The 22,654-nt window shown below is 37.9% G+C and overlaps 2 pseudogenes across 1 annotated transcript; both read left to right on the top strand.

Annotated features, from left to right (window-relative positions):
* Positions 1-3,801: 3,801 nt before the first annotated feature.
* On the top strand, positions 3,802-14,105 carry LOC114303673 (pectin acetylesterase 9-like; annotated as a pseudogene). Its single transcript, XR_014356336.1, has 8 exons — positions 3,802-3,977; positions 7,325-7,385; positions 8,628-8,684; positions 8,776-8,853; positions 8,940-9,045; positions 9,264-9,410; positions 9,947-10,071; positions 13,853-14,105. The product of XR_014356336.1 is annotated as a pectin acetylesterase 9-like (transcript).
* Positions 14,106-18,581: 4,476 nt separating this feature from the next.
* LOC114312286 (glyoxylase I 4 pseudogene) lies at positions 18,582-19,928 on the top strand (annotated as a pseudogene).
* Positions 19,929-22,654: the final 2,726 nt, after the last annotated feature.

The raw sequence follows: 22,654 nt of genomic DNA, 5'->3' as shown, positions 1-22,654 counted from the left end.
TTGAGTCCTCTAGCATGCTTTGCTTGGGTTGTTTGCATGATTTGGCATCATTTAATATGTGATTTCAGAGCATGTACCGCTGTCACACTTCCACATGTATCACTCTTTCAATGCTTTTGAGAAGTTGAGCCTCATGCCTTGTTTGTGAGCCAATACATGAGCATATCTTTCTTGCCATCTATGCTGCAAGTTTAGCATGTTTTTGCTACTGTTTCAACCTACCTTAGGTCTATTTTGAATGGTCAAGGTCATTTGAGCATTGCTTAGTACGGTTGTAGTGTAAAGGGCCTTGATTAGTTTTGAGTTTTGAGGCCTTTAACATGTTGTGCATGTGATGTTTGCATGGTATGGCACCATTTAGCATGTAATTTCAGTGCATATAGTGTAGTCACACTCTCATATACTTTACTTCTTCATAGCTTTTGAGGGTGGTGTATTATGTCTTGCTTATAGGCCAACATGTGTGCATGTTCTTCTAGCATTTTGAGCTCTCATTTCAGCATGTTTAGACCATTATTTTGGCATGTTTGAGGTCTGTCCAGGGCTGGTTTGGTCCTTTGTGATTGATTTTGCATAGTCCTAGTGTAAAGCTCTTCACTAGTTTTAATGCTTAAGCCTTCTAACATGTCATACATGAAGTGTTTGCATGTTAGAGTCTTGTTTTTCATGCCACTTTAGCACTGAAAAATCTGCCATCTCCCTCATTTCTTCACTTTTGATTTGTTTTGGGGATTGGTTAATCTTGAGTTTGAGTTTAATGCATGGGATTGAGGCTAGTGCTTAAATGGCTTTAACCCTCTTTTGAGAGTTCCTCCTAGTCAAAGGCATGGTTTCTCCTATGCCTTAGAACCATTCTTTTGGTTGACCTCCTCTCCTTAGAGGACTTGCACATTGGACTTAACCAATTAAAGAATGGATTGGTAATGTAAAATGTGTAAACAAGAATTGAGTCAACTAAAACATGCCAATATAACATATATGTGTTGCATTGCATGTGTTTGGATCGGACGTTAATCCAAACACAAGAAATATGGGACGTTTCATACTTGAAGTGATGAAACGTGTCATGTTTTTTGGTCACTAACACCCTTGATCAAGCATGATAGGGTGGAAGCTCTTTATGTGTTGTTTGTGCATTCATAAACATGGTATAAACTTGGTTCTCGGCCACCATGCATCGAGGTACTTGGTTGGTGGCTTGAGGGTCGAGTACCACACTTCTTTGAGCTTGAGACGTGACTGGGAGAGTGGCAGTGCCTACATTGTCTTGCAAATACATTGCTGTGCTTCTATTGTTCTCTGTTGCAGCAAAACCAGAAGCTTGGAGGAGCAACTAGCCGACCGGCCAGTTTTACTAGCCGATTGGCCAGTAGCACTAGCCGACCGACCAGTTTTAGTGGCTGGCAGCCACTTTTTCTGGCTGGCAGCCCACCAGTAGATCCCTGTGTTAAAGTAAAGGCATTCTGGAGGTTCGTACAATTTTCAGAGATCAAGGCAAGTGCAAACATAGACAATTGACAGCACGGTAATGGATTTCTGAGCGAACGCCAACCGAGCATGCATCTTCAACCTCTTGGAATAGAGCTGAGGCAGTGTACTTTGTAATTAGCTTTACTTGTTAGTTAGCTTAATTTGTAGTTTAATTAATTAGTTTGTTAATTAATTAAGTGCTGTAATAATTAGTAAGTAGTTTACTAGTTATTCGTTTTGTTGTGTAATAATTAGTCTAAATAGCTTAATTAGATTAGTTAGTTAGATTAGCTTAGTTAATTCATTCGGACCCTCTGTCGAGAGGGAAAATGTTGTAATAAGTGTGCGTGTGTGTGTGAATGTCTTCCAACCCCACGTCTTTCTCCTTTTTACTTAACCATTTTCGATGGTTAGTTTAGGGTCATTTTCAATTAGCATACCTTATGCCTAGCATGTTTGCATCCATTCATCTGTATTGCATGCACCGGGTTCGGCGCATCATTCAAACTGCATTGTATTTCAATACACTTATTTGAATACGTGTTTCAAAGCATGTTATCAAATTGTTGCATTTCATATACCATCATAGATAGCCGAGCCTATTTAGTTGCATTTTTGCATGTGTTGCATTAGTCATCTTGAGCATAGTTAGGATCATGCATTGATTTCTAACTAGTTCTTTATTTTGGCTTGGAGTAGACTGTGAGTGTTTATGCTTTAGCATACTTGTATGAGTGTGAGTGTTGCCATGTTTCACATGCTTGCCATGAGGCTATTTGCTTAAGTGATTTAACTGCATGAATGCCTGTGGATGAAAGCTTCATTATTTGAATTGGAACAATTCATCAAAATGTGAGTTTTAAGCCCACTTAGAGTGGCAAATCATCATATTTTAAGCCCACCTTGTTTGGTGGCAAATCCGCATTTCTAAGCCCACTTGAGAGTGGCAAATTCAAACCATTTTTGAAAACAAACATGAGATGTTTTGTTCCAAATTGAGTGATTCAGTTTATACTTGTATGCTGTGCGCATCACGTAGTAAGTTAGATAATAACCGGAATAAGAACACATGTGTTTATAAAACAACATATCATGCTTAGTAGAGGCCGATCCTTTGATCGGCCGAGCGGGGGTGCTCATTTCATAACCTTCCCCCCTCGTACCCAAGTTCCCGAGCCGAGACAACTTTGGTGATGACAGACACGTGGCCTTTGGCACGAGTCAGGGTTTCCTAAATTTTTCCAAAATAAAATATTTAGGTGGCGACTCTGTAATCTGGCAAAACAGTCCATGTTTGGCGCTTTTTGATTAAAATCAGTTTTCCAAAATGATTTGCCGAATTTGAACTCTTTGGTGATTTATCAGTCTTACATTGCACTTTGTGTGATTAGATTCAGAACCGTGACAGAAGTCCGAACTGTAGTAGCTAAGAACCCAATTCGCGCCCTCCCCGAAAGGGGGCCGCGCGGAGGAAGTTCGGGCGATCTACAATAGGTTGTGTCAAATGAGACAACATCTCCAAATGCTTTCTAAGCCGCCCTACTCCTTACATCCGTCCAAAACAAGTTTCGCATGCAACCATCTTCATCTAAGTCAATTCTAGAATAGATGTTCGAATTTTGTTGTTGCATGTTATGAAAATAAAGTGTAAGAGAATCAGTATCTTCTATCCCAAGTCTCAATTTCCTAGCATTCTGAATGTGATTCCTTGCATCTCGTTCGTGAAATGTTAATGCCTCATATCCCCGAGCTTCAACAACTATGGAATGAAAATTCCTAGCCACCCATATCCCTGCTGCATCATGTATTTCTAGCCTCCTCTTCATAGGAGTACGAATCCTCTTATTCATTGCAAAATGCCGTGAGTCATTAGTAGGAATGGCAACGGGGCGGGGCGGGGCCGGGGATCACACTCCCCGTCCCCGATCCCCGATCCCCGATGGGGAAGCTATCACCGCCCCCGCCCTCTAACGGGGATCGGGTTTCCCCGACCCCGAACATTCCCCGGCCAAAAAAAAAAAAAAACCTTCAGAAAATACAACAATTCATCATCAAGAACAACATCATCATCATCATCATCATCAAGAACAACAAATGTGTAAATCAAATATGAAATTTGTGTATAATGAGACAGATTTGAAATAGATCTGAAATTTGTGAAACAAATCTGAACCAGATCTGAAAAGAAAAAAAATCTGTTTCAGGTGGATGGCGGTGGTGGTCGATGACGTCAAGAAGAGAGGGAGTGGATGAGAGACGCGGTGGTGGTAGTGGTGGTGGTGCGAGGTAGACGGCGGTGGTGGTCGGCGACGTCGAGAAGAGAGGAAGTGGATGAGAGACGCGGTGGTGGTAGTGGTGGTGCGAGCTAGACGGCGGTGGTGGTCGGCGACATCGAGAAGAGAGGGAGTGGATGAGAAACGCGGCAGTGGTGGTGGTGGTGGTGGTGGTGGTGGTGGTGGGAGCTGGACGACGGTGGTGGTGGATCTGAGAGAGAGAGAGATAAGGCAGTGAGTGCGGTAGAGAGACATGGTTGTTAGAGAGAGAAGTGAGTGAGACCTGCTTAGTTTGGAAATGGTTTTTATGCTTTGATTATATATATAGGGGTAAAATAGTAATTTCACATCGGGGATAAACTGGGCCGGGGAACAGGGACGGGGACGGGCCGGGTACGGGGCTGGGACACTTATCCCCGTCCCCGACCCGAATCTGTTCGGGAATTGATTTTTGAATACTATCCTCGTCCCGTCGGGGGTATTTTTCAGGGAAAACCCGCTCAATTCGAGGCTGAGGGGTCGGGTCCCCATTGGGCCGTGTTCAAATTGCCATCCCTAGTCACTAGGAATCAAGTCATGAGTATGCTCAAGTATAACTGTGGTTAACTTATATATTCTATCCTTTTATAGACTAGCTCTTACCCTTGCTTTACATTCAATCTTTGATGACAAAGATGGTTCCAAAGGATTTACTTCTTATCTTTTTGTTCTCGTTCGCCCCCGAGCACATTCAATTTCAAAGTATTTTACCTCCTCATCATCTCCAATATTCTGTGTTCTATAAGCTATAGCAAATCCTAGGTGTTTTGCATATTTTGCATAAAACGTGTACAGCTAAAATGCATACCCTTCGTCGGTTCTTCAACTTCACCGCTCTCATTTAATGAAAGATTGTTGTCCGGTTCTTCAACTTCCTCAATCCCATTGAATGAAGTATTATTTGAATCTATGTCCATTGTGGCTTAAAATTGAAATATAGATTCACAATGAGAAAGAGTATACAATCCTAAATAATTCCAAAGCTTTACATACACAAGTAGTAGCTTAAAACTTAAAATAACATTCCGTGTCCAAAAGCCCAATAAAGAACAAAATTTCCTTGTCTACACATAATGATTTAAAAATTTAAAAAGCAAAAAGAAAATCTCTCTTTTTCCAACAAAAATAGTCTTTAGACATGAAAACTAATGACGAAATTTTTTTTTTGTCACGAAATACGTGTCTTTTAATGACGAAAATCATATTTCGTCTCCAAATGTACCATTTTTGGAGACAAAAATAAAATGTCGTCACCAATCTAAATCATAATAAAAAAATTAGGTGACGAAATTATTTTTTGTCATTATTTATATTTTTTTTGTCACCAAATATTTTCTTGCTAATTTTTTCGGAGAGTGCCAAAATTTTGAGACTTTTGGTGACGAAAAAATTAGTCACCAATTATAAAATTATTAATGACGAATATATTTTTGTCACCAATAATTTTTAATATTTTAATATCATTTAGTGACAACAATTTTTGTGGCTAATATTTTTATTTTTGGTGAAGAAATAATTTTGTCACGAATAAATAATTTAGTTATTAAATATTTTAGGCGGGAAAAAAAAATGTTTCGGCGCCTCAAACACACAATAATTTATCGGTTCAAACCTATTTCTCACACACACACAGAGGCGACGCCGCTGCTCACTCTCCTCATCGATTCAGACACAGATTCATCGCCGATTGGCTCACTCTGCTCACCGCCGTCACCCTCTCCTCACCGCCGCTGATCTGTTAGCTTCTCCTCTCCTCACCGCCCCTCGCTGCTGTGCCGATCTAGCCTCTCCTTCCCTTGCCGATCTCATCTCCTCTTCTCACCGCCGCTGATCTGTTAGTCTCTCTCTCTCTCGTTGCTCTTTTCTCTCGATGCTCTCTCTTTCTTTTTTTTTGCTACTCTGTGTTCTGTATACATTATATTGGTATACATATATAATATATATATATATATATCCTGCTCTATTTTATTTATAATTAGATTCTGAATATGAACCTTGTAATTTGATTAAGATATGAACCTTGTAATTTGATATTTTATCAAAAACAAATTTCTTCTTGGACAATATGAACCTTGTAATTTGATTAAGATACTGTGAAAGTAAATTAAAGTATTGTTTCTGGAGAGGAAAGATTTAGGTTTAATTTCTCCATCCTAATTCTTTCTTTAGTTACTTTTTTGTTTACTTTCTGATTGTAATTCGAATCGGAGTTTTGGTAATGACTGAACATTTAAGATTTGTATGATTATGAACCACATGAGAAGAAAAAGACCTTTGCTGTTCAAGTAGTTATTTGAATTGCATGAAATATGATGCATTCCATTTAGCCCAATATTGAAGTTATTGACACAGTCATGATTTTCTTTTTTATTATAAATTAGGATGTAAGATTTTGAGATTAAGTAATTATCTTTTTAGTAATAAAATTTAGAGAAATATATAAAATATTATTCTTGTTTTCTTTGTGTTTTTCGTTCATTTCATACGCATCTCTACATCAGTTATAGAGTGCCTAATTTGTCATGAATTGCATTTGAAACTTAGGGATATAAGAGGCTAAGTGGAAAATAGTGCAAGCTTGGATCATATAATCCCAAGGAGATGGATGGACACCAATATATATAGATATAGATATAGAGACAGACATATCAAAGGGGGTTGGGGAACAAGATTGTGTTTTTTTTTTTTTTTTTGCCGAAGAAACATACTGTGAATTATTAATTGAGCCCGGTTTTGTTGTGCAACATAGCCAATCAGATTTGATATTGTAATGCTGAGTTCTTTGGAGTTTTCAGAACCTCATTGACATCACAAAAATTCAAATTTTTACTTATTGCATATTCCTCCATTTTCTTGACAACAATTCAACTAGGAAATTTAGTTTTGTAATAATAATACTTTTGAACTTTGTAGAATCATTCATCATTTTCTTTTTCAAATTTATGAGGCCCACATATGAACCTTGTAACAAATCCTACTCTGTGTTCATATTGAATATTTTATTTATAATTAGATTCTGAATATAACTCAATAGTTGATTTATTGTTCAGATTGTTGAATATAACTCAATGTATATATAATATACATCATGTGCCATTATTATTTTTTTTTAATGATTTGTTGAATATAACTCAATAGTTGAATATAACTCAATGTATACACACAGATTCAAGTGCCATTATTTTTTTTTTTTTTAATGATTTATTGAATATAACTCAATAGTTGAATATAACTCAATGTGTACACACAGATTCATGTGCCATTATTTTTTTTTTAATGATTTGTTGAATATAACTCAATAGTTAAATATAACTCAATGTATACACATAGATTCATGTGCCATTATTTTTTATTTTTAATGATTTGTTGAATATAACTCAATGTATAATATACATCATGTGCCATTATTTTTTTTTTTAACGATTTGTTGTATCCTATCTTTCTTCAATGTAAGTACCTTCCTTCAAATAGAAATTTAATCTGTAATTTTGTATCCTATCTTTCCCTCTTTTAAAAATTAATTTTTGGCCTTTTCTTTGCAGAAGAGACATAAGTTTGAATCACACTAGTAGATCCTTCTATAGCGATCTTATTTCTTTACTGGTAAATCTTTCCATATGAAGAAGTAAGTATTGTAATGGTTCCAGTTGAGATAATAGTAGGTGCTTATATGATATGGATAATAAATTTCGATTATTCTATTTCTGTGAAGCATTACTATCCAATTATAGTTAATTCTATGGAAAATGACACTAGTAAACAAATGCCTCATTTGAATGTACAAGATATCATAATCCAAACCACCTTAGTAACGACTGCTCCCCCTATAGTAAGCAGTGGCAGCCCAATACTATCGGGGCCTTGGGTGAAATCTCAAATAGGACTCTTATATATATATATATATATAATATTTATTAATTTATTACATTGTAATTTTTTGTTCTATCATTCATTTTCCTTGCACGTCTATTTTAGTAATTAAGTGGTGTTTACTGTTTTCACCATAGGGATCTTTCGACGAGGAACAATTTTTTTTTTATTGGGCTTTTATGTAAGAATTTGTTTTCCTTTTTCATTGGGCCTTTTGGATAAGAAGTGTTTTGTTAAGTTTTTATTATTGGGGCTCATGAACAAGAAGAACTTTTACTTTGTAGCTTTAGAAGATTACCTTACTCACCTAAGGGATGTGCTGACACTAGAAGTTAACAAATGATCTAACCTCCAGGTCCCTTGAGAGACTCAAATTTGAGGTCTTGAATCTTATCTTTTAAGTTTTTACCACTCGGCTAATTCCTTAGAGTAACTGAAGGTAGACTTATGTGATGATAAACAAAATGTTGTGGTTTGCCCTGCTCATCACTCATGCCTGCTCTCGTGTTTCGATTTCTTGTGTTCTGTTCATTTATGGCCCACAATCTAACTTGTTTATGTTTTCTTATGCCTTGAAAACAATGTAAGAAAGTCCCATGTCACATGGTAAAAAAATAATGTGCAATATATAACCATGAGGGTCTTCTCACCTCAAATTGATAGCTTTTGGGGTTGAGTTCTATCTAAGACAATGTAGCATGGTATCAGAGCTAAAATACTGCGGGATGGGTTGGATGCTTTGGCAAGCCATATGCCATTGCCAATTCCACCATACCATCTTTGTTTAAAGAAGGTTTTATTTCTTTTTGTTCTTCTTTTATGGAATTTATCGTGCATTTCAGCAAAGTGAAAACTAGCGAGGTTGCACCAAATTTGCCTTTAGAAGCTATTAAACACTTCCTATTAAATTTCTACTGCATTTGATGTTTTTCATCGTTGTCATCGTTGTTTATGTGTGAAAAAATTGTTTGACAGGGTGTAGAACAAAATCTAGACAAAAATTGCACAGGTTCTCTTTATTATCCAAAACAAGTACGATTTCTAATGTGCTTCTTTTTGTTCCTTGACTCAACTTAAAAACACAACTTTGCTTGGCATGGTTTTGACATGATTTTTTTGGCAGCGTTTCTGTCTGCAGTATGCGTTAAAATACATCAGGACACCATTTTTCATCTTAAACTCAACATATGATGTGTACTAAGTAAGATAAATTAAAGTCCTATGATATATATTTTTTCAGTGCTTCTGAGGTAATAGTGAAAAATGAGTACTACTTTCTTATCACAGTTCCATCACATATTGGTGCCACCTTCTGCTGATTTGAGTGGGCATTGGAATCATTGTAGGCTTAATCCAGCGGCATGTAATACAAACCAGACAAATATCTTGCAAGGTTATTTTTTGTCCTTACATTCTTAAATTTCAATTGCTTTCGATATTCTTTTCTAAAATTTCTTTTTTCTTTTCATTTTTATTTTTAATGATGATTATCTTCAATTTAGAGAGCATACCTCTCATATTAAATATAAAACTTTCATAAATTTTGCATGTAATTTTTAATATGTGTTATCCTTTATGATAGACATGTTTATTAAAATTTCTATTCTTCAGGGTTTCGGAAAGATATGCTTGCAGCTTTGAGTTTATTTTTTAAATACTCAAAAAGAGGAGGGGTTCATAAACTCATGTTTTGCGCATTGCCAAAGTGAGTCACAAGATACATGGCTAACATCAGACTCCCCTAGAGTGCACAATAAGGTTTACAAACTAGCCCCTTTCCTTGGTGGATATGATAGCTTTAATAAGTTGCTGTCATTTTCTAGTCGTGCTTTTCTCCTCTTTTGTATTTGTCCATTTATGAAGCACCAATGACAAGTAAATACACTTATGAAATGAATGCTCAGCTCTCAAAGTCTGATCTAAAGTTACATATCCAAAAAAAATTGTAAAACTAGATTGGTATGCGTCATAGTCATGTCAAATATTCTACAACCCATGCATAGAATGATTCAATCCTGTGTGTGTACAAATTTAATTAGAAATCATAATCTATGACTGATATAATGTAATAAGTTGACAAAGCATGCCATGGTGTGGTGTTATAGTTCATGACTGAATATTACTTGTTCTATTAGCATAGAATATCTAAGGTTGCCATTTTAGTGATGTGATTAGTCCCTGCAAAAATTTATGCACCATTGACTATTATTAATATCACTAATTTCATCTCTAATAATGAGATTTAAATCTAATGAAGTTTTCATAGTGAGTAACAACCAGTCAATTTCTTACAGACCATTGCAGAAGCAGTAGGCGATTGGTACTTTGGAAGAAGGGTGACCAAGGAAATTGACTGTGCATATCCTTGTGATTCTACCTGCCATAACTTGATAGGCTGAAACCGTAAGGTTCAGTTCAGGTATTACCTTTTGATAAACGATTCAAGCTTGCTAATGATTCTCAAAAATACATTTGGAGTTCATGGACCTTGATTTTATTCATCTAATGCACAATTTTTTGAGTATATTTAAGGTCCGATCAAGGATTTAATTATTAGGTGAAAAATATGAGCAGTTCTTTTTGCGAGAATTGCTCTCTTCTCTTTCTTACAAAAAGGATACAGAGTATTTACAGATAGTTGATGAGAATCATGTTAGTATATAATGGTGTATACCATTTGTACATTTAATCAAACATAGTTCTTCTTGAAAGAATTGCTATGTCCAAAAATGCACTTTTCCGCACTTTTTCACACTTAAGCTTGAAAATAGGCCTTCGGGGGCCAAAATCGTGCAACAACCACGAGACGGCCCGGGGAACACCTTAAACACCTCGGGATGGACCAATGTGAGTTGTGAAAACTTACGGAACTAGTACGGGACTCCCGGTTTGAAAACTAAGTCCAAATATGCACTTTTCCACACTTAAGCTTAAAAATAGGCCTTCGGAGGCTAAAATCGTGCAACAGCCACGAGACAGCCCGGGGAACACCTCAAACACCTCGGCAGAGACCAATGTGAGTTGTGAAAACTAACGGAACTAGCACGGGACTCCTGGTTTGAAAACTAAGTCCAAAAATGCACTTTTCCACACTTAAGCTTAAAAATAGGCCTTTGGGGGCCAAAATCGTGCAACAGCCACGAGATGGCCCGGGGAACACCTCAAACACCTCGGGACAGACTAATGTGAGTTGTGGAAACTTACGGAACTAGCACGGGACACCCGGTTTGAAAACTAAGTAAAAAAATGTACTTTTTCACACTTAAGCTTAAAAATAGGCCTTCGGGGGCCAAAATCGTGCAACAGTCACGAGACGGCCTGGGGAACACCTCAAACACCTCGGGACGGACTAATGTGAGTTGTGGAAACTTACGGAACTAGCACGGGACTCCCGGTTTGAAAACTAAGTCCAAATATGCACTTTTCCACACTTAAGCTTGAAAATAGGCCTTCAGGGGCCAAAATCGTGCAACAGCCACGAGACGGCCCGAGGAACACCTCAAACACCTCGGGAGGGACCAATGTGAGTTGTGGAAACTAACAGAACTAGCACGGGACTCCCGGTTTGAAAACTAAGTCCAAAAATGCACTTTTTCACACTTAAGCTTGATAATAGGCCGTCGAGGGCTAAAATCATGCAACAGCCACGAGACGGCCCGAGAAACACCTCAAACACCTCGAGACGGACCAATGTGAGTTGTGGAAACTTACGGAATTAGCACAGGACTCCCAGTTTGAAAACTAAGTCAAAAAATACACTTTTCCATACTTAAGCTTGAAAATAGGCCTTCGGGGGCCAAAATCGTGCAACAGCCATGAGATGGCCTGGGAAACACCTCAAACACCTAGGGATGGACCAATGTGAGTTGTGAAAACTTACGGAACTAGTACGGGACTCCCGGTTCGAAAACTAAGTCCAAATATGCACTTTTCCACATTTAAGCTTGAAAATAGGCCTTCGGATGCTAAAATCGTGCAACAGCCACGAGACCGCCCGGGGAACACCTCAAACACCTCGGCAGAGACCAATGTGAGTTGTGGAAAGTAACGGAACTGGCACGGGACTCCCGGTTTGAAAACTAAGTCCAAAAATGTACTTTTCCACACTTAAGCTTAAGAATAGGCCTTCGGGGGCCAAAATCGTGCAACAGCCACGAGACGGCCCAGGGAACACCTCAAACACCTCGGGACAGACCAATGTGAGTTGTGAAAACTTACGGAACTAGCACGGGACTCCCGGTTTGAAAACTAAGTCAAAAAATGCATTTTTTCACACTTAAGCTTAAAAATAGGCCTTCGGGGGCCAAAATCGTGCAACAGCCACGAGACGGCCTGGGGAACACCTCAAACACCTCGGGACGGACCAATGTGAGTTGTGGAAACTTACGGAATTAGCACGGGACTCCCGGTTTGAAAACTAAGTCCAAATATGCACTTTTCCACACTTAAGCTTAAAAATAGGCCTTCGGAGGCTAAAATCGTGCAACAGCCACGAGACAGCCCGGGGAACACCTCAAACACCTCGGCAGAGACCAATGTGAGTTGTGAAAACTAACGGAACTAGCACGGGACTCCTGGTTTGAAAACTAAGTCCAAAAATGCACTTTTCCACACTTAAGCTTAAAAATAGGCCTTTGGGGGCCAAAATCGTGCAACAGCCACGAGATGGCCCGGGGAACACCTCAAACACCTCGGGACAGACTAATGTGAGTTGTGCAAACTTACGGAACTAGCACGGGACAGCCGGTTTGAAAACTAAGTAAAAAAATGTACTTTTTCACACTTAAGCTTAAAAATAGGCCTTCGGGGGCCAAAATCGTGCAACAGTCACGAGACGGCCTGGGGAACACCTCAAACACCTCGGGACGGACTAATGTGAGTTGTGGAAACTTACGGAACTAGCACGGGACTCCCGGTTTGAAAACTAAGTCCAAATATGCACTTTTCCACACTTAAGCTTGAAAATAGGCCTTCAGGGGCCAAAATCGTGCAACAGCCACGAGACGGCCCGAGGAACACCTCAAACACCTCGGGAGGGACCAATGTGAGTTATGGAAACTAACAGAACTAGCACGGGACTCCCCGTTTGAAAACTAAGTCCAAAAATGCACTTTTTCACACTTAAGCTTGATAATAGGCCGTCGAGGGCTAAAATCATGCAACAGCCACGAGACGGCCCGAGAAACACCTCAAACACCTCGAGACGGACCAATGTGAGTTGTGGAAACTTACGGAATTAGCACAGGACTCCCAGTTTGAAAACTAAGTCAAAAAATACACTTTTCCATACTTAAGCTTGAAAATAGGCCTTCGGGGGCCAAAATCGTGCAACAGCCATGAGATGGCCTGGGAAACACCTCAAACACCTCGGGATGGACCAATGTGAGTTGTGAAAACTTACGGAACTAGTACGGGACTCCCGGTTTGAAAACTAAGTCCAAATATGCACTTTTCCACATTTAAGCTTGAAAATAGGCCTTCGGAGGCTAAAATCGTGCAACAGCCACGAGATCGCCCGGGGAACACCTCAAACACCTCGGCAGAGACCAATGTGAGTTGTGGAAAGTAACGGAACTGGCACGGGACTCCCGGTTTGAAAACTAAGTCCAAAAATGTACTTTTCCACACTTAAGCTTAAGAATAGGCCTTCGGGGGCCAAAATCGTGTAACAGCCACGAGACGGCCCAGGGAACACCTCAAACACCTCGGGACAGACCAATGTGAGTTGTGAAAACTTACGGAACTAGCACGGGACTCCCGGTTTGAAAACTAAGTCAAAAAATACATTTTTTCACACTTAAGCTTAAAAATAGGCTTTCGGGGGCCAAAATCGTGCAACAGCCACGAGACGGCCTGGGGAACACCTCAAACACCTCGGGACGGACCAATGTGAGTTGTGGAAACTTACGGAATTAGTACGGGACTCCCGGTTTGGAAACTAAGTCCAAATATGCACTTTTCCACACTTAAGCTTGAAAATAGGCCTTCAGGGGCCAAAATCGTGCAACAGCCACGAGACGGCCCGGGGAACACCTCAAACACCTTGGGAGGGACCAATGTGAGTTGTGGAAACTAACGGAACTAGCACGGGACTCCCGGTTTGAAAACTAAGTCCAAAAATGCATGTTAAATTGTTTATATTGTGGATAAGATAATAATTGTCCAACTGACATTTTTTTTTTTGTGTTTCGTTTTTGCAGATTCGAGATTTGATATGGACGTGTTTGGTAATTTGGAGGGCCGATGGTAGCTCATTTTGTGTTTTTGTTCATTTTACCTTACATGTATTTTGGTTGTGTTGTAAATAAATATTTTTGTTAGTATTACGGGCATGTTTGGTAATCTGCCCTTGATATTTTATTTTTGTTGATATTAGTAGACATGTTTTTTTGTTGAATATTAGGAGATGTGTTTGGTAATTTGCATACGGTTGATATTATATTTTTGTGGATATTAGTAGGCGTTTTCTGTGGATATTAGGAGACATGTTTATAATCTGCATGCAGTTCATATTATATTTTTCTGGATAGTGCTAAAATTCGATTGTGATGTTTATGAAAATGAACAGATTTTTGTATTAATTTGTAATAGATATTTTATTGAACAGGTTATTGAAATGCGCAGGGAATTGTTACTGAAAAGAAAAAATTTCGGAAGAAAATAGTATTCTCATTTTCAAAATTTTTAATTTTTATTAGTGACGAAATAAAAAATGTCGCTATTAGTTTTCAAAAAACATGACGAATAATTTTGTCACTAATGATATAGTATGAAACAAATAATTTCGTCACATTTGCTGAATATTTCGTCGCTAAATTGAAATATTTGGTGACAAAATATTTTGTCATTAAATAATTTTTCTTTTTTGCTCATTTTAGTGACGAATTTTTTTGTCACCTTAATCCACATCATTGGTGAGGAAAACTTTCGTCACTAAAATATATTTGGTGATGAAATATTTCGTCGCAAAAAATAATTAAAATAAAATATTATTTAGTTTTGGTGACGAAATTGGTGTTTTAGAGGACGAAAAATTCAACATTTGGAGACGAAACATTTCGTCACAAAAAATGAAAAATAGGTGACGAAACTGTTTTTCGTCACCAGGTACTTCTTGTGACGACGTATAGGCCACGAACGTGGTGACAAATTTTTTTCGTCACAGATCACTTTAGTGACGAAATTTTGATGTTTGGAGACAAAATCAATCTGTCACCAAAGGCCTTTTTTGTTGTAGTGCCGGTTCTTCAACTTCCTCAATCCCATTGAATGAAGTATTATTTGAATATAGATTCACAATGAGAAAGAGTATACAATCCTAAATAATTCCAAAGCTTTACATACTCAAGTAGAAACTTAAAATAACATTCCGTGTCCAAAAGCCCAATAAAGAACAAAATTTCCTTGTCTACACATAATGATTTAAAAATTTAAAAAGCAAAAAGAAAAGGTCTCTTTTTCCAAAAACTTGTAATAGTATCCAAAAACTTGTAATAGTAAAGGCTATGAATAGCCCCAAATTTAATTATCAAAATAAAAGAAAACATGTATTATTTAACCCCAAAATTATCAGAATAAAACATTGCTATTAATAGCCCCAAAATAATCATAATAAAACATGTACTATTTAATTAGAATAAAATATTGCTATAAAACATGTGTTATTAAATTATCAAAATAAATGGTCAAGAAGGCCTCTTATTAAGATTTTTCCTTAAGCCCCATTGAGGGTTGGGCCATCCTTACATGCATTTTACTTGTATTTGCAACCTTACATGCATTCTACTTATATCTACTGAATAGTTTTTCACAACTATTATTAGGAAAATTTTCTAAAAACAAACTACCTTATAGGAAAACACAAACAAACAAAGCAAAATATGTTCAAGAAGGCCTCAAATATTTTCCAACATTTAATATGAGGTTCTGATATTAAACTCCACATGATTTGTTTCAAACACTAAATTTGTTTCAAGACTTCTCCTACAAAATCTCTATTTGTTTGAAGATTTCTCCCACAAATTTCAGATCATTAATCAATATGTTTGTAAACCTTAACTATCCTAGATCTTTACTCCACCATTTCAACACAAGCAAATCATCGAACACCTTGATAACAGAAAATCTAGGTACCCGTGAGTTGCAGATTACACAAGCAAATCATTCCAACATTTCATAGGCATATATATATACAAATTACACAAGAGGGAGCGAAGGAGTTGAAGTTGAAGACACACATACCCGTGAGTTGCCTCCACTAACAGTCGAAATGCGATTCACGAACAGGCCGATGGTGTTGGCGGCAAAAGGATAATTTTGGTGGTCGTCGGTGGTCACCCAGGTTGATCGTGAGCAGCACCAACTAGGCCGGTGATCAGCAGTGGCACATAACTCGGTCAGTAGGTCACGAGCTACAGTTTCGTCCTCCTCTCTCGCTACTCCCGCTTCGTCTTTGTTTTCCTCTCTATTCTCACTTCATCTCTGTTTTTGGAAATCAAACGCGTGCTTGCATGAAGGTGTGCGACTGGGCGAAGGAGAAGACAACCCCTTGCCAACTCATTCGGACCATTCGAGCCGAGTGAAATTCGGGCTACGTAGCTGCACCGTACAATAATTATCATGTAGTTTATTAATAAAGTAAATTTAACTTACATTTGAATTTATAAAGAAACACCATTGACACCTCATAATAGATTATAATATATATCAATTTTTTTTTTGTTTGTTTTGAATATAATATTATTTATTTTTATTAATTCTATATTAATTATTTTTAAAATTCTTAATGATAAAAAACTGAGGACGTGTAATAATTTTTATTAAAAAAAATTAAATGTACAAAATTCAATCTTAAAATTGGACATAACCGCCTCAAATGAAATGGTTCCTACCAAATGTGTAAACCCAACCTCATAAGAGAAAGTTGTGATTGAATTTTGTGAACGGAGAAGAAGAACAGCTTACGTGTCAAGCATGGAAGTGGTAAATAAGCACACAAAAAAAAAAAAAAAAATTTTTTTACCTCAATTTTGACTACTAACCCAAGTGATATGCCATAAGATCTTATCATGTTATTAGAGGTTGGTTTTAGAATTTTAAGTTAGTGAGATATAATATTACTATAAGCAAAAATTATTATACAAGTCAAGAAGATCACGTAACTATATTTGTTTTTATAACAATATCATTTTATTTTATTATTTTTTAGTTTGTAGGCGATATAATTCTTTAGACTCCTTTGAGCCACGACACGTTGAGACTAGTCAAGTCACACATAAACTAATTCAAGTCCCTCATCATAAAAAAGGAAAAACAGTTATTATTAATGATTGCCCACACTAACATGAAAGAGTTATTTTAAGAATTTCAAATAATTTATCAAATTTTTACTAAATGACACCCATGACAATTACTCAGTCGGGGGTAGGTCTCATGATCTGAGTCAGCAACATGTCAAATGTCTCCTAGTATATCTGACACGTGTACATGCAAGCATGCATACGTGGAGGACACGAAGGCCTTTCACGTCGTCTATAAACCAGGCTCTTCCCTTCCAATTTCATAGAATTTCGTGACTATCTCAGCAACTTTTCTCACTCTCTCTGTTCTCTCTGTGTTTTTTAGTCTCTGATTCTCTCTTCTTCTCTGTTCCGGCAATCTTTATTTTCTGAATTTTGAACTTTCTTGAGAGAATCTTGAATTTTGAACTTTCTTGAGAAAATGAAGGAAAATCTGGAAAACCCTTTGCGGCTCACCTCTCTGAATCACGTCTCACTTGTTTGTGGATCACTCGAGAAATCCATCGATTTCTACACGAATGTTCTTGGGTTCGTCCCAGTGAGAAGACCCAACTCGTTTAATTTTGATGGAGCTTGGTAAGAAAACACCCACTTAGAATAATGGCGTTCCTACTTTTTCTTTTTAATTTTCTCGGGAAAATATTTTTGTTGCTGATTTGATTGATTTGGGTTTCTGGGTTTTAATGTAGGTTGTTCAGTTATAAAATGGATTACATCTTTTGCAATCAGAAGACTCAGAACCAAGGTTTTAAAAAGCAGCCGCAACCGTTACGTAACGCCGTTACGTAACGGTTTTGGCCGTTACCGCCATCCGTTACGGCCGCTTTTGCAGTGTGATTGAGATTCACAAGTGTGTTGGCCGTAGCAACTGTCGTAGCGGTCGTAATGGTGCCGTAACAGTCGTAACGGCCTATTACACACCGTTACGTAACAGTTCCAAACTGTTTCTTTTGAAAAAACACACAAAAAAAAGCTGAAAATGGGGGAAGAATGATAGAGAGAAGAGGGAAGATAAAGAGAGAAAATGGAGGAGCAAAAGATAGAGGGAGAGAAAAGGGAAGATGAAGAATATGTCATTGATTTGTTGAAACTGTAAGACCTATGCTATTCTATTCAGCTGCTATCACTAAACCATTTTGTTTGTGTCTATCTATATATTGTTTGAAAATAATAATAATAATAAGTGTGGTCATTATCTATTTGGCTTGGTTAAAATATGTATATATATATATATATATATTTAGGCTCTTATTTATTCTTTTACTTTTGTCATTGTTTATCTTATATATAATAGTTAGTGATTGATTTTTTATATAATATAAAGTCATTAATTATTAAAATAAAATATAAAAAACTCAGTTTATAGTGATTTAAAAATATAAAATATATTGAATCATACATAAAAATTTACAAAAATTGATCAATATTTATTTTTAACCCAATAAATATGATCATGGAAAAAAAATATGCGTATCGGTAAGTTTTTTTCAAATTGTGCAAAAAATAAAAAAATTCACGGTTCCGGTTACCGCAACCGTTACACTACGGCCTTTACACCCCGCAACCGCAACCGCGTCACCGCCACCGTTACGGCGACCGCAACCGCTTTTCAGAACCTTGCCCAGAACATATGACGAAGAAAAGCAAAATCAATCCCAAGGACAATCATATTTCATTCCAGGTACTTTCAAGTTTCAATCTGATCAATTGTAATATGTTCTTATTATTTTCATTATGTTTATATGTAATTTGTCACTTTCTTGAACTAACTTGGGATGATGACAATAATCAGTATCTGAATAGTTACAGAAGGAACCCAACATGAAGACAAGGATGATTCTCTCCAACTTTTTTTGGCTCTATTAGGTTGCATGCCAAAAACACAGAAAAAAATTTGATTTTTATTTTTGTTTTTTTTTTGTTTTTGTTTTTTTATTTTTATTTTTAAATTTAACTTGTGAATCAACATAACAGGACGTGTACATTATGCTGTTCTGATAGGTTTAAAAATAATCATTTTGTTTGACTTTTTGATTAAAGTAGATGCTTGAATTTTTTATTTTTCATATTTGTTTGGTAATTTTTTAATATTTTAATTAATTTTTTTACTTTCAAGATTCAATAGGTACCCAAAAAATAACATATTTAATGATTTTTTTACTTTCTGGTTTATTTTCAGAGTTTTAATTTTTTTTTAATTAAAACAGGTTGAAATAAGAATTTGATTAAAAATTTGGAAAACAAAAAATTTATAAGCAGTTTTTAAAAACTAAATCAATCAGAATGAATGGAATTTTGATGCATGACAATTTCCTATTTTGATTTGAGAATTACAACTTGTAGAGAATTTGAAGGAGTATAGGTTGTCCACGGGTTGACATTTGGGTATGAAAAATGGTTGAGACACCTAATTTATTACCCATAAAATCTATCCTATTATTAGGTCGAACAATGCCACATCGTTATTTAGAGATGATAAATTAGAGGAGGTAGAATTGTTGATCTTGGTATACCGAATGGCGTTACATCCTTCTAATTTTGTATCCTTAAATTCCACGTTTGAGGTGCAATTGGGGATGATGAATTGGGGATGGAGTATTTCTCTTTGATTAGTTATGTTGTATACAGTATATGAGATTAAGCAACTTAGTGATCAGAATGTGGAACTGGCTGTCAAATTAGTTAAACGATACGCAGTTTGTTTTCTGTGTCATTGCAGTGTGAGATCATGGCAATGATGGAGAAGAAGCTGAAGGAAATGGGAATCGAATGCATGAGGCAGATGGTGGAAGAAGGTGGGATTCACATCGATCAACTGTTCTTCCACGACCCGGATGGCTTCATAATCGAGATATGCAACTACGATAACATCCCCATTGTCCCACTATCTGGAGAAGTGGTTCGATCATGTTCCCAGGTGAGTCTGAAGAAGAAAATGCAGCATCAGCAGCAACAAATACAAGTAGTCCAACCATAGGAGAGCTATAGCTAGCATGCCTCAGCTTTCTCTCCTTTTGTTTTTCTTGTTTAATTCGTTTTGTAAGAAATAATGTATAAAATGTAAGAAATAATGTATAAAGAAAGAGAGAATAAATTGTGTATATATTGATTGATTATTGATTGTTTGTATGTACATTATATAGGAGATGTGAAGTGGAGGTGGAGTGGTGGAGTAGGTGAAGTGGAGGTGGTAGTGGTGTAGTGGGTTAGGTTTAGTGGAGTAGGTGAGGTGGTAGTGGTGTAGTGGGTTAGGTTTAGTGGAGTAGGTTTAACAGCCCCCCTCAAACTCACGGAGGTTAGATACAAACCAACTTGAGTTTGGAAAGAGTAACAAAACAGGAAAGTAAACTGATAAATAAAAACAAAACAGGATAGGAGACACGGTATGGTCGTGTCAGACCGTTGTAGGAGACACGGTATGGTCGTGTCAGACAGTTTACGGGGTCATGTCGGACCGTTGTAGCAGACACTGTGTGGTCATGTCAGACCGTTGTAGAAGACAGTTTATGGGGTCATGTCGGACCGTTGTAGAAGCTGACCGGAATCAATGTCGGGACAGTTTACGGGGTCATGTCGGACCGTAGTAGAAGCTGACCGGAATAAATGTCGGGACAGTTTACGGGGTCATGTTGGACCGTTGTAGAAGCTTGTGGTGGTGTACCAAGGGGGCGACTTAGGGAGTGCGCCATGGGGTGGCTTGGGTGGTTCCCATGGTGTGTAACCATGCTCACCATGATACATGATATATGTATAACCCCCCCTCAAACTCAAATAGGTGTGAAGATAGAAACCTATTTGAGGTTGAAACAAAGGGAGCGAGAAAGCAGACTGTTGTAGAAGACACTGTATGAGTGTGTAGATAGGCTGCCCAAAAGATATACATGTAGATAGATATATCGAGCCCTCAAAAGTCGCGCCATTTTTCAAAAGGCGTGCCATCAAAAGGCGTGCCCAATCCATAAAAAGGTGTGCCATCAAAAGGCATGCCATCAAAAGGCGCGCCCAGGTTGTCGTCGAGCGTCAAGTGGCGCGCGATGCGCGTGGCTGCCTCGGCTATTTAACCAAGACGGAGGCTGAGGCCGAGGCAGAGGCTGAGACAAAAAACCTGCGAAAATCCTTTGAAAAACTCGTCTGTTTCTGAGAGAGAAACTCTGTAACACTCTGTAATACGCTGTTGCCCAGAAAATGGCCTCGTCTTCCCGTGGTCTGCTCACTCTTTTTCCCGACCTCAACGAGTCAACAAGAGAGATAACTGGTGCGGGTGCCCGTGAACCTCAACCAAGTGCCCCTGAGTTTGCTCCGTTGAACTTTCTGATGCGGTCGGTGTAGCAAAGAATGGCAGTGCAATCGGATGTGGAGGCCAATCAGTATACATTGAAGTCATGTGTAGAGACCATGACTGCGGTCACAAACTTGTCGCACCGGCTGCAGAGTAGGACAAATGAAGTGCAGCAGTTAAACGCCCAACTGGCTCTGCTCCAGGGCATGTATAAGGATACGCGTGCAGAGATAAGTGTACTAAAGGCGGAAAACAAGGAGCTGAAGCGGAAGGCCACCGTGATGTTCTGATTTGGAGGTCCGCCTTATGCTGGAGTGGAGGAGCAGGGTGGAGTGATCGTGCCCAGTGGAGTGGGAAACACGGAGGCAACACCGTCAAGGGCCGCCCAGGACAGAGGCAAGAAGAAAAGACCAGCGGAATAGGCAAAGAAGTGAGGGCGGTGGGTGGCCGGCTGCAGAAAAGAAAACAAAGCTTTGGATGTTTGTTTGTGGTTTTTTTTTTTTTTTTTTTTTTTTTTTTTTGTTTTTTTGTTTTTTGTTTTTTGTTTTTTTTTTTTGGTGTGTAAAATTGTGATCGGGGTGGATCCCTGAGATGAAGGAAATATGGGTTGTTGTACAAATTTGTAAATTTTTTTTTTTGTTGTTTTTTTTTTTTTTTGTGAAAATGAGCATGGGGATGATGAATATATAATGATGAATAAAAATAATAAAGGTGGGAGTGGGGAACAGACTGTTAATGGGTTCTGAAACGGTGGGATGAAAGAGAAAAAAAAAAATATATATATAAAAAAAATAATAATAATAAAAAGAATGGGTCAAATTGTGAGTGTGTGGAGAATTATTATTGTAGAGGATGGTGTATGCTCACCATGATGATTATGTCTTTCGGGGAGGAGGAGTTGTTTTAAAAAAACAAAAGAATGAGTTTTAAAAGAAAAGAGTTAGGGACCTATGGTAGAGTGGATTAGTTGGATAATGATCAGAGGGGTGCAAAAGGTGAAGGAAAGGTGTTGTGGGCGGTGGTGTAATGTTCAAAAAAAAAAGATAAAAAAAAATAAAAGAACGGTTTAAAAAACCAGTGATGGTGTGTGAATGAGTTCCTATGTATGCATGTGCGTGTCGGCCGTGTGTGTTGGGATGTGGATCTGTGGCTTCATGTGTGTGCATGTGTGTGTCTACCGTGTGTGTGTGGATGGTGTCCTTGGGTAGAGATCAATTGACGAGGCTGCAGGTGGTGTAGAGCTTCGGAGATGAGGCTGCAGGTGGTGTTGGTCGCCGGTGACAACGACGGCGCCTGGAGTGGCAGCCATGGGCTGTGAGCAAGCTGGGTTTTGCCCCCGAGAGAGAGAGAGAGAGAGGTCTGTGGCAAAGTTGTTGGCGGTGTCTTCCTTGCCGCTGATGACCACGTGGGACCCAATTCTGTGG

The sequence above is a fragment of the Camellia sinensis genome, chromosome 15, assembly GCF_055761805.1.
Source record: "Camellia sinensis isolate YWXY chromosome 15, ASM5576180v1, whole genome shotgun sequence".
Taxonomy (NCBI): Eukaryota; Viridiplantae; Streptophyta; class Magnoliopsida; order Ericales; family Theaceae; genus Camellia; species Camellia sinensis.
This window is presented reverse-complemented; position numbering and strand designations above follow the sequence as displayed.